Source organism: Ostrinia nubilalis, chromosome 9, assembly GCF_963855985.1.
Source record: "Ostrinia nubilalis chromosome 9, ilOstNubi1.1, whole genome shotgun sequence".
NCBI classification, from domain to species: Eukaryota; Metazoa; Arthropoda; class Insecta; order Lepidoptera; family Crambidae; genus Ostrinia; species Ostrinia nubilalis.
Genome location: NC_087096.1, coordinates 12109961 through 12127021, shown reverse-complemented (window position 1 = coordinate 12127021; position 17061 = coordinate 12109961). Strand labels below are relative to the sequence as shown.

Genomic DNA, 17061 nt, shown 5'->3' with positions numbered 1-17061 from the left:
AAGAAGCCATCATGATTAAAAGTTTATGATTACGTGTTTGGAGAGCACGTTAAGTCGTCGTTCAAATTAAATCCTTAAAGTCTGAGACATGTTGTGAACTCAGCTGCACAGTCTTTTATTTTCCCTTAGAAGCGGACATCCCTGTTTTATTAATGCAATCGTTAGATATTACTATTATGTATAAAATTGATGAAAGAACTAGTAGTTGTATTTGCTTAGTTTCGAAGAAATATTCGATATTGTGATTTTATAAAAAAAACAGTTTTAGAAGCATATTTTCTAAAAAAATTACATTAAGGCAGAATTTTGTAAATAAATTTACCTATCACTATAACGTCTACCATTATGCAGAAATAAATGGTTATTGCTGCAGTAATTTAGGAATTATTTAATAATTTATGATTTTCAGAAAACATTTTTTTCTCCGTTACACTAGAAAATTGGCAGCTATATTTACTTTATATTGATGCATGATATAATTATCTATAATACCTGAAAATATTACTTGCCTATCCCGTGGAAGTTGGATGATACGACTAGAAAAATTAGTCAAAAGTAATATTGACTAAGGCCATCGGTCAAAACCACTATTAACTGAAATTTGCAGTCAAAAGTGGTTTTGATCGATTATGAGTTTTGACTGCAACATATATATCGATGTTTCGAAAACGATAGGATTTCCAATAAGCCGCCAGAGGGCCAACTCTATAATTATCAAACTCGACCAGACAAATTAATAATGGTAAAAGGAATTAATTTCAATAGTTATCTAACAAAGGCATTATAACCGTATTGTTACGGACGGCATTTAAAAAACTAAAAAATATTCAGATGACAACCCTATTTACATATAAATTTTCTAAACTCATAGAAATTAACATATCATCCAACTTCCACGGGATAGGCAAGTAATATTTTCAGGTATTATAGATAATTATATCATGCATCAATATAAAGTAAATATAGCTGCCAATTTTCTAGTGTAACGGAGAAAAAAATGTTTTCTGAAAATCATAAATTATTAAATAATTCCTAAATTACTGCAGCAATAATCATTTATTTCTGCATAAAGGTAGACGTTATAGTGATAGGTAAATTTATTTACAAAATTCTGACTTAATGTAATTTTTTTAGAAAATATGCTTCTAAAACTGTTTTTTTTATAAAATCACAAAATCGAATATTTCTTCGAAACTAAACAAATACAACTACTAGTTCCTTCATCAATTTTATACATAATAGTAATATCTAACGATTGCATTAATAAAACAGGGATGTCCGCTTCTAAGCCAAAATAAAACACTGTGAGCTGTTACAATACAATCTACTCAATTAGAATTAAAACATTGGTTTTGGTTGTTTGTTTAGTTCATCGTAATTATATTTCTTTTGTTTACTATCCCTAAGTCTACAATACAGGCGACATTAAATACGCGAGTCACGCTTAGCGGATGGGAGCGATTATGAACCAGTAAATGTATGCAAAATATTGCATTTCCAGCTAGTTTGTCTGTCAAAATGCTTCCTTTTTAGTTTATACATCTTTCATGACAACACCTGTGGCAAAGCATACTAATGATAGTAAATATGCATAGTTTAAGAATGACATACGACAACACCAAAAGATGAGTATAGACAAGAGCATTTACTTGTAACAGAACAACGAACCGCTTTAAGAAATGTCTAGTGAATCGTTCGTTTCAGTCGAATGACGTCCACTGCTGGACAAAGGCCTCCCCCAAGGATTTCCACAAATACCGGTCCTGCTCTGCCCGCATCCAGCCAGCTCCCGCGACCTTCACCAAATCGTAGGTCCACCTAGTCGGAGGTCTGCCACTACGTCTTCTAGTGAATCACCATGTCACAAACCAAACGTTCCTATTGTCCATTCGGAAGAACGTAGTCTATAAACACCTTTAGAACGACTTAGAGTTTACTTAAGAGTATTAAATAATTCGTTCAATGTGCTGTCAACAACACTTTAGTGCCTACATAATATTGTTATGAATAGGTGCGCTATTATTTATACTTGTAATAAATCTGTAGAGAGGTCAATTCTGTACATGAAATATATTTTCAAAATAACTATCAGGGGGTGATTAGTGATCGATACTGATGCCAAAAATGCAATCAGTAAAATTTTTGTCTGTCTGTCTACTCGAAAGATTTTAACGAAACTTGGTACAATTATTCTCCATACTCCTGGGCAGGTTATAGTATACTTAGGAATTCCCAAGGGAATTAGCGGGAAAATCCTTTTGTATGAAAAATCTAAACCACTTAAGTTAGACCCTTGAAATTTGGCATGCAGGTACCTTAGTAAACTTAAAGCTTAGTTACAACAGTGTATTGCAAAATTCCCACAGGAACGGGAGTTAGCGGGAAAAAACATTTGTATGAAAAAATCTAAACCGCGTAAGATAGATGAAGGGGGTAAAACGGGATCCACGCGTACGAAGTCGCGGGCGGCCGTTAGTACTACATAAGATCTAATTATTGTTAGCTGGATGTGCTGTCGTGAGTCGTGTATTATTTTGTCCATCTGCAACTTTTAAGTTACCTTTAAATTACTAAAAGTTTTCAACTATTCTAAAATACGACTCATCTAAGCACTTATAGAGTCGTTCTGTTCGTTCCAAGTGATAACAGCCTGATTACTTCTCCTTTGCGAGTCATGCTAATCTTATTATGGTTTTATAGAGGATTTTATGACTCTACTAGATGTTTCCGCTTAGCACACTTGCAGGGTAAAGGCGCGTGTCCATTGGCGTTACGGAGCGACCATTTCATTTGGCGGCACAGTACTTTAAAGTCAAGTTAATGTAGGTTATGTAGGTATAACTGTTAAAAAATGCCTCTACTTGATATTTCCTTCTGGATGAACTGAATTATGTACCATTATTGGTGAGCGAATATTTATAATTTGAAGAATGATTCTAGTGCTTGTAGCTCAAACTTTTAAAAGCCTACTTATTGAAGATAAAATAGTGTTTTTGTTTTATTTGCGTGCTCATTGACGGTAATCATAAAAGTTAAGAAATCTACGCTGCTGTCGTCAAAGAATAATATCCGATTAAATAATGTTTTAGTGGCATTTTTCTCAAGCAACATGCATTTCATTGGTATGATTTAGTGAGGCGTTAAAAGGAGTTTTTCTGGACAATTTGCAATAGGCCTGCATGGTAGAGTAAGGTAACAGATATTCAAGAGGTGGAGTCCATCCTATTCAGCATACGTAGGACTTTTATTCATGACACTTATAAAATTCGCTCCGCTCCGCTCAGCTCCGCATCAATGGAAGCGCACCCTTATAATTTAAGTACAATTTAGAATCGTTAGTGTTTTCTATTGAACGGCTTAGTGCTAAAAAGTATTTTATCTGTATGGAAGAAAATGTGAAACATGCACTTGGATGGTCAGCAAAAAAGTCGTTAGTGTATAATATTCTTTAATATTGAGATAAGCAATTCTAGTTTTATTAAATTGAAGCATTTGAAGAAACTAGTAACCATGTCTACAATCATACAGAAAGAAACCTGTAAATGAAGTATTTAAAGGTAAGTAAGTTGTATTTAATTAGTATTTAATTATCTTAAGTGTGTAACTGTACCTAATCCCTAGAAGTCTAGATACGTTTTTTAATTAATTTAATATTTTCCATTCGGAAAAATAAGGATCAGGATCTGTGATGTATACGAGTTTAAGAAAGTAAAATAAAGAAACTTACTTTTCGAAAACTTCATACATATTTGAAAACCTGACGTTGATAAACCTAAGTATTTGAAAACCTAACTTTATCAATAATTCAAATTCATTTTTTTGTTAAAAGGATACTTGCTAAAGTGAAGCAGCAAATCGAACGCAAAGCGTTGAAAAGAGCTCGGTGATTGCTCGGGTGTCATCCTGTGCGTCCACGCGCACTGTGAGACCTCAATAATATATTTTGTGTACTAATAATTAATAGTTTAAGTAAAAGGCAATGCCGCATGCCACTGAGTAACCGCATACCACTCGCACAACATTAGTAGTAGGCATAAAACATAATGTTTTACAAAATATGAACACAATTATGTATGACAAAAGAACTATAAATGTGCCATAAAATTTTGTAATGTATTCTGCAATATCTATTCGCGGAATTGTAAATAAAACAGGCCATAACCAGTTATTAGTGGATATTACCAGCTTAGAATTAACTTTGCAAAAATAAAGTTCACTGGCGATGCCTATGCAAATAGATTATGAGAATAAAATGTCTGAAATATAAACAATTTCGCCTCATGAGAGGATTCTACTATTTTTAAGACAGCAATTGGTGTTGACTTTTGCAGTTTTCTCAGCGGGCAACGAAATGACTTTACTACAGTCGGCCGCGTAAATAAATGAGTTGTTAAATTATACAGAGAAACACATACAACGAAACAATATGGTTTTAATTACAATACGTTGACACTCAAGGTTCAGACAATCCAAATAATTATAGGCGTAAATATAAAACAAAGAGCCAAGTAAAAAAAGTAATTTTATCCACAGCAATGGAAAAAAAACATATTCAGTTTTAATAAGTAACAGCAGTCACTTAAGCAAGCATCGTTTCTGAATACCGGCGTCACTCACTCTGACAAAAAATTAAAAGGCAGAATATGCGCTTCACTGTACTCAAGTATAATCGGAGGTGTAACTCCTATTTATGTTGCAACTATGAAAATTACACATAATACAGATGTAAAATGAGTCAAGAATACTGAGACAGCGTAATAAGCTGTGTAATAAATTACATTTTGCATTATAAACTGTTGGAAAAAATTACACGTATTTTTTAAAACGCCTTTCAATGTTTATAAAGCGAAATTCAATTTGCAAGCCATACCTTATAATGGTTTATAAAGTGCATGTTATAAGCACTTTACAGGGATAGAAATAAAAATTATATGAAGTGGTCCATAGAGTGGAAATTGATTCATGTTACGATGATTTTTTTTATTAGATTATATCAAATATTACAAGTAGGTTTAATTCTTTGTGTGTAGTGCTGTGTACCAAAGAAGAAAGGCCTACATAATCGTGGATTGCGATAAAGTAATTACAAATTAAGAAAACTTTCCCCGAGAAAAAATGATAGCGCGAGGCGCCATTTAAGTATCCGTTATAATTGTAACAAGTGAGTAAAGGATTAAATTAATACCAACACTTCTATATTTAAATATTTCTTCGAAATGACACAAGTTTTATAATTGACTTGGATCGTGATAAGCATAATTATTCAGAGCAGGGCTGTCCAAGTGTCCAAAGCACGGCCTGTAACTTTTTGTGCTGCCCCTGACGTGTTTTGATTTTTCCCTTTTACAATTAATATTCCGTAGAGCCATTAAACTACATATTTAATTTTAATGGCATTCCAAATGACTTCGCAACTTTTGTGTCATCATCATCATCATCACCATTTCAGCCATAAGACGTCCACTGCTGAACATAGGCCTCCCCCAATGATTTCCACAAAGGCCGGTTGGTAGTGGCCTGCATCCAGTGCCTTCCTGCTACCTTTATGAGTTCGTCTGTCCACCTTGTGGGTGCACTCCAGAACCTATCTGCCCCATCGGCCGTCAGTTCTGTGTACTATGTGCCCTGCCCATTGCCACTTCAGCTTGCTAATCGGGCTATGTCAGCGACTTTAGTTCGTTTGTGTACTACATTTTTGCGACCCTTCAGTCTACTTAGTTATTAAGCTCGTATCAGGTGTGGACAGCCCTGATTCAGTATTCCGTTGAGTTGTCTGATTTCACCTGGTTTTGCGTAATATAGAGCTTATTTTTAAAATTATTATCATCAACAGAGATACTTTCAGTGTGAAACGTTTATAAAGTGCGAGTCTACGTCTTTATTAGCCATGCCGTTTTGTATCTCGATGGCTGTGATTATTATTTGTAAATTATTTCACGCTGTTTTATAAAAATATTACTTAAAAACTTTTGCTTTACTGGAAAATGAAACTACTTATGTAAGTAGGAGAGAATTGGGGGTTCTGGTAGAGATGGGTAAGTGCTAATAATCCGATTAATAGCAATTGGCTAGTAACGGATTAAAAGCAGTTATTAGCCATTAATAGCCAATAATAGCCGATTTCAGATGGTAACCCTGCTATTAATGTTATACTAATGATTAAACATATCCCTTCATAGTTTACAAATTTAGCACTTGAAATTTGGAAGGGACGTAGCTTAGGTACCGTAGAGGTGCATTAAGAAAGGAATACCTGAAATTCCCACGGGCACGGGAATTAGCGGCAAAATCCTTTTGTATGAAAAATCTAAACCGCTTAAGTTAGACGTTCGAAATTTGGCATGCAGGTACCTTAGTAAACTTAAAGCTTAGTTACAAGAGGATATTGCAAAATTCCCACGGGAACGGGAGTTAGCGGGAAAAAAACATTTGTATGAAAAAATCTAAACCATGTAAGATAAACGCTTGAAATTTGGCATGCAGATACCTTAGTAATGTCAAAGCTTAGTTACAAGAGGATATTGCAAAATTCCCACGGGAACGGGAGTTAGCGGGAAAAAACATTTGTATGAAAAAATCTAAACCACGTAAGACAGACGCTTGAAATTTGGCATGCAGGTACCTTAGTAAACTCAAAGCTTAGTTACAAGAGGATATTGCAAAATTCCCACGGGAACGGGAGTTACCGGGAAAAAACATTTGTATGAAAAAATCTAAACCGCGTAAGATAGATGTAGGGGCTAAAACGGGATCCACGCGTACGAAATCGCGGGCGGCCGCAAGTCTAAATATATAAAAGGAGAAACTGACTGACTTAGTGACATATCAACGCACAGCCTAAACGGCTAAACGTATGCACTTAAAATTTGGAAGGGACGTAGCTTAGGTACCGTAGAGGTGCACTAAGAAAGGAATTCCCGAAATTCCTACGGGAACGGGAATTAGCGGGAAAATCCTTTGGTATGAAAAATCTAAACCGATTAAGTTAGACGCTTTAAATTTGGCATGCAGGTACCTTAGTAAACTTAAGGCTTAATTACAACAGGATATTGCCAAATTCCAACGGGAACGGGAATCAGCGGGAAAAAACATTTGTATGAAAAAATCTAAACCGCCTAAGTTAGACGCTTGAAATTTGGCATGCAGGTACCTTAGTAAACTTAAAGCTTAGTTACAACAGGATATTGCAAAATTCCCACGGGAACGGGAGTTAACGGGAAAAAACATTTGTATGAAAAAATCTAAACCGCGTAAGATAGATGAAGGGGGTAAAACGGGATCCACGCGTACGAAGTCGCGGGCGGCCGCTTTTCATACAAATGTTTTTTCCTAACTCCCGTTCCCGTGGGAATTTTGGAAAATCCTGTTGTAACTAAGCTTTAAGTTTACTAAGGTACCTGCATGCCGAATTTCAAGCGTCTAACTTAAGCGGTTTAGATTTTTCATACACAAGGATTTTTCCGGTAATTCCCGTTTCCGTGGGAATTTCGGGAATTCCTTGTTGTAACTAAGCTTTCAGTTTACTAAGGTATCTACATGCCAAATTTCAAGCGTGTAACTTAAGCGGTTTACTTTTTTCATACAAAAGGATTTTCCAGCTAATTCCCAATACCGTGGGAATTTCGGGAATTCCTTGTTGTAACTAAGCTTTAAGTTTACTAATGTACCTACATGCCAAATTTCAAGCGTCTAACTTAAGCGGTTTAGATTTTTCATACAAAAGGATTTTCCCGCTAATTCCCGTTCCCTTGGGAATTTTGGTAATTCCTTTCTTAGTGCACCTCTACGGTATTTAAGCTACGTCCCTTCCAAATTTCAAGTGCCTACGTTTAGCCGTTTAGGCTGTGCGTTGATCTGTCACTAAGTCAGTCAGTTTCTCCTTTTATATATTTAGATTCTTTTTTAACTACAATGTCGTTTATATAAATTACATTGATGTTTTTTAATATTTTAGTTCTTTTTTGTTTCTTTGAGTAATATTTGATTTTAATATTGATTTGATTTTAAAGGTGGAAGAAAAAACGTAAGAAACTATTAATAGCAGGGTTACTAGCCAATGGATGGCTAATAATCGCTATTAATAGATAATAATCAGTTATTATCCAAACTAGCTGGCTACAAACCCATCTGCGTCACCCCCTATAAAGGGTGCTATGATTATTAAAGCAATTTGGAAAATAACAAATTAATTATAACATACTGAACTTCTAAATTAGGATTTTCGTGCTATTCTCGCTTTGGCGGTTACATGGAGAAATAAATAGAGACAAAACATCATTTTTATTTCTTAGATGTTTATTTTATTTCATTTAAGAGAACCTTCCTTTAGAAACTGTTTAGGTACGACAAAGCATTTTACTTATCATCTTAAACCTATGTGTACAATACTTATTGATATCGTTTAAAATATTAACGCACTTTCTAACTCCGTTGTTAATTTGAAAGCTAGATTAAAGCTCCATTAAAGTGGTGGTAGCAACAAAAAGAACACTAATGCCTTCATAATTATCTAGAAACCAACAGATTCTGTTCGTCTTTTGTGCTACACGTAATCCCACACAATGGTTCTCAAATATTTTAGCCCTAAGAAGGCCGTATAAGAGCTTTTAAAAGGTCACACAATAGATAATGTATTTACTTTTCTCGTAGAATTTTAATTTTTTTGGGAACAGCAATTGCAATTGAGATTTAAACTTAATAGAAATTTATAGGCCTATACCTATTTATCATTTCAAAACCATGTTTTCAAAATTACAACCATTTAATGGATTTGTGTATTGTTAACTGATTAATGTATTTAGATAGGTCCATAGAATTATATCGAGTAACATAAAAAAAACTCAAAACTCGTAAAACTCATTCATTTTCAACCGACTTCAAAAAAAGGAGGAGGTTCTCAATTCGACCCGTATGTTTTTTTTTTCTATGTTTGTTACGCGATAACTCCGCCAATTATGAACCGATTTGAATAAATCTTTTTTCGGCGTATAGGTAATACCTCAAGGGTTGTCCCATTTAAATTTAATAATAAAAAAAACAACCCCCAAGGGTAGAAAATTGGGGATGAACTTTTTTATACGCAATATCTCCGCCGATTATAAACCAATTTGAACGATTATTTTTTTGTTGAATAGGTATTATTAAAAGGGTGGTTTCATGCGAATTTGAAGAAAATACTTCACCCCCAAGGGTGGAAAATTGGGGATGAACTTTTTTATACGCAATATCTCCGCCGATTATGAACCAATTTGAACGATTATTTTTTTGTTGAATAGGTATTATTTGTGTTCACGCATTTGAAGTCGGTTTTATTTTTTTTAAAAAGTTATGGCTAATAAAATAGCAAATTAACCAACAGAAACCGCAATTATTTGCAAGTAGCCTTGACTGACAAGAAGTTCACTTCACACAGAAACTCTTTTACCTTTGTCAGCCTCAAACATAAACAAAGTGCTTTATGCTAACTGCTCATAAATTGTTCTTCTTCCTCAGTCCCTCACTGATGAGGATCGCGACCACAGATAGTGTTCCTCCACAGACTGCGGTCATAAGCTGTGTGGACCGCACGATGCAAACTTCTGCCCACCGTCTTCCTCACCGCATCCGACCATCTCGTCGGTGCCCTGCCCCGAGCACGTCTGCCTTCCATTTGTCCTCATAAATTCAGAATTAAAAAAAAAATGAATATTGTTTTTGGGATTGGGGCGCATACTAGACACGTTGGTGGCTATAATTATTTGAGAACCCTTGCCTCAAGGCTAATGGGGTGGCATTAACATTAGCGCTGATTATCCGCGCGCTGTGAATAAATGCGCGAGCGCATAGAGATTAATAATGACAAATCGTTGCAGATTGTAAACTAACGAAGTTCTCTAATAACACCTGTCGTTCGCAACTAGATTTAAATGTGTTGGTACTTAATCATTAAGGGCTGAGGTTAATTATAAGTAAGCTTGATTGTGATGCCTCCTGAAATTATTGAGCAGGTTAGATAAGTATTAAAGTTAAGTTTGTGAGTTGTGTTCATTGAGAATAGGTACAGTGTTAAAGTTGAACAGGGTTAACAAATTATTATAATTTAATTCTAACTATTTCCTTAAATGTGATGACATGCAGCGATGTAGAAGGGAATTTTAGGTATTATATTATTACTCGTATTTAAAACCAACAAATATTAAATCTATAATATGTAGTAATCTTCCTTACATAAATACAATAAAGGAATTTGAGTTGTGTTTGTGTTAAAATTAAAGTATCTGAATGTTAAAGGTTGATCGAGTTGATTGATCCTTCACCATCTAAATATCGATTCACAAATTGACATATCAAATATCATTCTGACACGCCTTGGATGACATGAATATTATAATCGAATGGTAAAAACTAGCATAATCGCAACAGGTTCTACCAAAAACGATTACAAAAACATCTATAACCTCAGGAGCAGGTCAGTGCCTTCGCAGATTATATGCAGAGCCGGTTGTCAAATTATATTTCAAACTAATAAGTTTATTATGCAATTTAAGTGTTCCTAAATACACGTGCGGTAATGGATTAATAAGCAATTTTGCAGTTATTACTGGACCGCTTTTAGCGGGTAATTTGGGGCTATGATTAGACTTTGAGGATCAATGCCTTTGCGACGTGTGTAAAAACTAATTTACCGCAATACTGTTAGACATGGTAACGGAAAAAATATTATTAAACTGACGCGTTTAGTATACGTATAAGTTATAAATTGAATAATCTATCTATAATATAAAAATGAATCGCAAAATGTTGGTAAGCGCATAACTCAACAACGCCTGGACCAATTGTACCAATTCTTTTTTTTAAATGTTCGTTGAAGTCCAAGGATAGTATTTATCTGGAAAATTATAGAGGGTCATCCTCCCGCAGTGACGAATTATGATGATGGTGATGATGAATAAGTAAGTACCTAATCTTGATTACATTTTAGAACAAGATTAATTAGCAAATCATACTCTTTACTTTTTTTTATCTTCATCATTAAAAAAAACTTACATATTAAGGGAAACCGGAGTAGAGCTAAGCTAGTTTGTTGTTAAACAGTTATACAAACTAACTCTCGTCCGATTTACACATATTATCACATTGACACAAATATGCACTTACATAACGTTATCCTCCATTCTGCAGTCGGATATGAAGATATCCATCTAACGTAATGGCCGACTCTTATCAGGCCACTATTACTAAAACAGCTATTCTATTGAATCTGGAATCCGGGAATATAAAATAAACCCAAGTAAGGAAGGCGTTTATCGTACTAGCCGAGAAGCATAAAGCTGCAAGCACACTACAACGCTTAAAAGCTTGTTGCAGATCAAGAACTAACGCCCGCGCGCTCTGTGAGACGTCATAGTATTCATAAAAAATACTATGACGTCTCACAGAGCGCGTGGACGCACAGTGTCACACTCACTGTGCGTTCGATTTGCTGCTTCACTTAAGCAAACATCGTTTGTGAATACGGGCGTATGTCTTTCCAAGGACATTTCCTTTACATAATCCATACCTTTCTTTAGATCCTTAAACACTTCCTTTTACCAAATTTGTAATTAGTAATTCATGAACTGTCTAATGTCGGAAATCAATTACCTAAGTATTCCAACATTTACCGATTATGTATTCATGTAACTTGATTAATTTTGACTCATGTCTGGTTTATTAACGAAAATTTCAATCATGTGTTATATGAAACTGTGGATTTAGTTTTAAAAAAGTTAGGAGTATTTCATGTTTTGACAAACGTAGTGTGGGTGCCCCACTGCTCGATGGACTGACGATCTTAGAAGATAGCTTAGGTTGGATGAAAAAAACAGGAGATCTGCTTATTTTCTTTATTTTATTACGTCCAGTTTACAAGGTACTATAAGAATTCAATAAAATTATAACTACATCAACAAATTCAAAATTTTCCCTTTCAACTTCCAAGTCATGTTGATTTCGATCTTTTGTCAAGAAACAAGCAATTAAAACACTTTTTAAATAAGCAACACATGTTAATTAACAAAACAAAAGATTAACATAACAGCGTGTTAAAACAACAAAATATATGACGGAAAACTACTGCATTATACAAATAATTAAAATACAGGTGTAAGAAATCTTCACCACCATCTCCCGTAAGATTAGAAAGCATAACATAAATTAATTGGATGTTTTATATGTTTTCTTGAGTCTGATACCATTACTTGTTCAAGAATTAGCGTTACAGACTGTGACTATCCAATTTTGACATCGTAGACATTAATTTCTCTAAACTAAACAAATACAATTTACGTTATCTGTGGGATTGATGTTAAAAAAGTATCGATAGTTTTGAAATTTGGAATTGGAATTCGACGTTTTGACGTTTAAACTGTCACTTTGTAGAGTTCCTATTTTTAATACGAGTATGATTACAATATTCCTTGATCGGTGTGTGGACTCAAGTTAACATAGTAGTAATCTGTGATTCAAGTGTGAACTGTGGCTATGTTGCACATCATTGAAGAAAACAATGTAGGCATGAGCACACAGCTAGGATGCTACAAACTGTACCGCAGTAACCCAGTTTTTTTTTACTTTTTTGGCTAATGATAGAAATTCGTTTTTCCCTCTAAGTAAAACCTTTTACGTTACCGGTAGTGTCAAGTCTAATTGTTGAATAACATCCCTAGTGTCGGAAGCATGTCACAATAAACACGTTTATTGCAAAATAGTTACCTAATTACACTTACATAAGATGCTCCAGTATTAGCTTGATGTGCCGCCATCTTAAAACGGAAAGATGTAGTGTTTTAAAAAGTAACAGTAATGTTTCCAATTAAGGGCTTCATATTATTTGATTACTTTAATGATGACGAGTGCTAATGAGTGAAATGTTACGATTAAGTTAATTTAATCAATTTTATGCAACAATAATGTTAAATAGCTGTTATTACAATTGAAAATTAACACTTTTGGCATTTACATAGGTAAGTACGTACATACAACTTATAATTATTATTTGTTATTATTAGTACCGTACCTTAACCTTAACTTATGCTTCCAGGACTTAACTGATGGAGTTGGTTTTCTCGATCCGGAAGCCTTATTATTTATTCCAAAAAAAGACACATATAGGTATTACACAATTGATTTAAAAATGGCTAATATGGCTATGTGTAATTTTTGCCAGTTTTGTGCAGTCATTTTTCTTTTAAGTCGACTATAGTATTCGTAAAAAAAAACATGACTTCGTTTGAAAGACATGTCAAGAGAATATGTCTCAATATTAGAACATTAAAAAATTAAAATTAGCTGCAAACTTAATTTGTTTACAACAAGTTAGAATTATTCAAAGCAATACATACTTTCTTCCTTTATAAATACGAAACAAAAGATACCTGTCATTTAATCACTTATTTGTATAACATTAAACGAATATTAACAATACGTTAACATGTTAGTTGTTAGCAGTACTAATTGACTTGTAGAATATCTCCAATGAAGCGTGGCGTATGCAAATAATATAATTCAACACTAAAAACTGTAAATCGCAATTAACATAAAGGTCATTAGCTCTATATTACGGCCCAAATTGAACAGTTAAGCAAGAAAGAACAACAAAAACCAAATAAACAAAAAACTATAGATAACCACAAATGATACCAATGTTAACAGATAAGTAAGAACCGAGAAAGAACAAAACAAAAACTAAAAAAAAAAAACTAAAAATCTTAAGCTATCTGACATTTTAAGAAGGATAAGATAGTAGTGTAAAGGGCTAAGAGATTTTGAAATGTCAGCTCTATATTGTAATTGCCACCGTATTTCAATCTTAATTAAGATTGCAATTGCTGCTTTCTTATAAGATAAAAACATAGTTAATTGAGACAGGCTTTATATTGATCAATTTTCTTGAAATCTGGACACCATCACAACAGTAGAATTATAAATAATGTGTGTAATTTTATTGCTTTTCATAACGCAAATATATAGCCTCTATGTTTTCAGTGCAAGGTTCAAGACCAATTAAGAAATCTGCATTTGGATTCCTACAAATAACAGCAAATCAACCAGCCTGGCTAGAATGTGCGCCGTGATAATTTCTTATCGATGATTTTAGTCATCAAATGTATGGGCTTATCGACAAAAATCGATATAATAGCGCGATAAACGCTTATCGCGGCGCGCATCTTAGGCCTACCGATTTGCTTATTATTAGAAATGGATAGGCTGTTCTTTCTAGCCGTCATGCTACACTCGTTTTACCAACGATCATACATTCATAAATCAATAACCAATAACGCATAATTAGCAAAATATGATTTGTATTCCGTATAAAAAACGTCGTGACAAAGATAGCGATGTAAAACGATGTTGTGAATTTGTTCCATGACGGAACTTTCAGTCTTAATCCGGAAAATGAAGCATGTTTCATTTAAAAATTGTAACACTTTGTCTTTTGCTATTTACAAGCTGGAATAAATTGCTTTTTTCTAAGAACGAGAACTTCGGAAGTTGAACGACCTAGTTTTACAATTTTACAACACGCTCAATTCTTTCGTTTATTTGTAACAGATCCTTGAAATTATTTTTATTGAGGGACTACTTTAAGAACAACTATTTAACGTTTCAACTTTTGAAACGCAGCATATAAAACATGGAACGCAGATCTCAGATAATTAAATACAACTGGCATTTATTAGCGCATCTCCGCAATGTTTCACATATTCCGAATCAGCCATCTTTTATGTTGTATTGTTGTTGAATTCACACGATAAAGGGCATAAACAATTTATTATTAAAAGATACGATCAAACGACGAAAAGATAACCGAAATATTTATGAGACTTAAATTAAGCATAGCCTGGATATTATATCTTGTTATTATAGTGTAATGAATGCTAATTGCCAGAAAAGTATTTTTCATACAATGACTTACAATGGAGCGAACGAAAAACACATAGAAGCATTATTATCTAAACAAGACTTCACAAACAAAAGATCGCCAGCTAATTTTTTTAATCATTAAAATGCAATTAGTTTCCTGAAACTTAATTTAAATCTTGTTTTTTATCACATTTTAATTTTAATTTTAATTTTGCTAAAGATTAGCCTCGTGTAAAAAATTGTCAGTAAATTAATTCAGGCACAAGCGCGTTGAAAGACTGCTGCTATGGTTTTTTCGTTTTCTGTGAGAAATGTTTTATCGTTGTATATTCACGCCATGTCTAATAAGTTCCAGTAATTAAGAAATCCGTCTTAGACAATGGCTTGGAAACTAGTAGTAGCTGGAACCTTTATTTATCTCTTCATCTAAATATAAAATATTTTTTCAGTCAATTAAAAGGTGTAAAGCGAACTATTTTTTATGCATAAGAAGGCACGTATTTGACTGCAATCGCACCTGGTGTTAAGTGATACCAATTATGTAGTTTTCATTGGTTAATTGTAACTAAATCCAGTGAAGGCATAAGTATTCTGATTTCGACATCGTCAAATTAAGGACTCTACACACCAAGCTCGTAAGATTTTTCTTTTGTTTTTTACTTATTCTACATTAGAAAAAATATTTTACCTTTTATTTCCTAGGCGATACAGTCTCGCAATTCCCGACCAGGACCTGAAAAGAAAAGCACCGTTATTCTCAATTGAGACGTACCTATCATAATTCAATCTACGGCGGATGATCATCTCGGAATGACCTACAGATTGACTGAACAAATAATGATCAAACAATAAAGCTTGCATAATGTGACCGCAGCAGTGGTTTTGCGATAGCATCGCAAAATTACGATAAAGGCTCATCGGATACTGATTTATCGTGCTTTCTGTTATTGTGCAGACAACGGCACATCTTCTTATTTAGCTGTAAGATACATTTTGTTGCAAAAGTCTGAGGGCTTAGAGGAGAGTGATTATGTGAGAAGACACTTCTAGCATAGTCACACTTGGCAAACTTTCAACAATACCTACCTAATTGTGCAGTACTTATTAGAAAACCAAACACTACACTAATATTACTTTTAAGATTATAAATTGTATCCTACTAACTACTATGAACTGTAAAATTGTTTGAAATAAACGTCATTATTATTATTAATTTGAGTTTACATCCAACGTCCTCACCATTGCCGGTCATGTCGCAAAGAATCACCATTTGATGAGAGCGAAAACAAAAACGGATGTAGATTAGTTAACACTGTGGCTGTGGCCGTGTTGTACCTACTACAGCCTATCAATTTTGACACTTTGACTTCGCTAACTGTAAAAGGTGCGATTTTCCTAAAATCGTCCTTTGATGTAATGTCAGAAAGCTATATCCTTAATTATTGCATCTATTTCCGACACAATGTCTAATGTTTTTAAATGGAATACATACGACTTATAAAAGCACTATTATTACTGTTTCTGGAAACAGATTTAAAATGCGAAAATATGGCTTTAATAACTTTTTAAAGGTACGTGTGCGCATCTCATCCAACAGTGCTAAAGTTCAACAAACGAGTGGGCCTTTTTGCCTAAAACAGTTAGTCATTCATCAAGCAGGCTGTGTATTGATTATTCTCATTTGTTTTAATCACCATTTGACATGCAGCAGTAACTATACATTAGTATCGTGAAATACCGTTTTTCAATTTACTTTTTTGTGGGGACGTACCTACTTACCTTTTTTGTTTACGGTAAAAAATGTGTAAACAAACATATTCATTTTGAAGCACCAAAATAACCAAAGCTTGTTAGTCTCCTTTAACTACATAACGGGAATCTTACTTTGTCATGTAAGTATCAGGATATAACTAAGTTTCGTAAACGCTACATAATGTAGTTTGAATATTAATAAAACTTTCAATTTTTCTGCCAGAAAAATAATGTGTAACAAAATCATTTGATTTGATAAGTTCATTGGTAATTGGTACAGAATAGCCTAGCTTTTGGGTTGTTTTAGTTTAAGGGCTGCATAAAATCGCTAATTAGGTCTCCGGTCAGTGGTCAAAAGTCGCGGGTTCAATCAAATCCCACCAGAGACGGTGTATTTACTCAAGTTACTACGCAATAACCAAAGCT

General features: G+C 34.0%; 1 protein-coding gene across 1 annotated transcript in view; it reads right to left on the bottom strand.

Annotated features, from left to right (window-relative positions):
• The window catches only part of LOC135075025 (uncharacterized), a 96496-nt gene that overhangs the window by 31916 nt on the left and 47519 nt on the right, over positions 1-17061 (bottom strand). The window contains exon 3 of the mRNA XM_063969397.1: positions 15572-15616. The gene's annotated coding sequence lies outside the window, so the exon portion shown is untranslated. The remainder of the gene's footprint in view (positions 1-15571; positions 15617-17061) is intronic.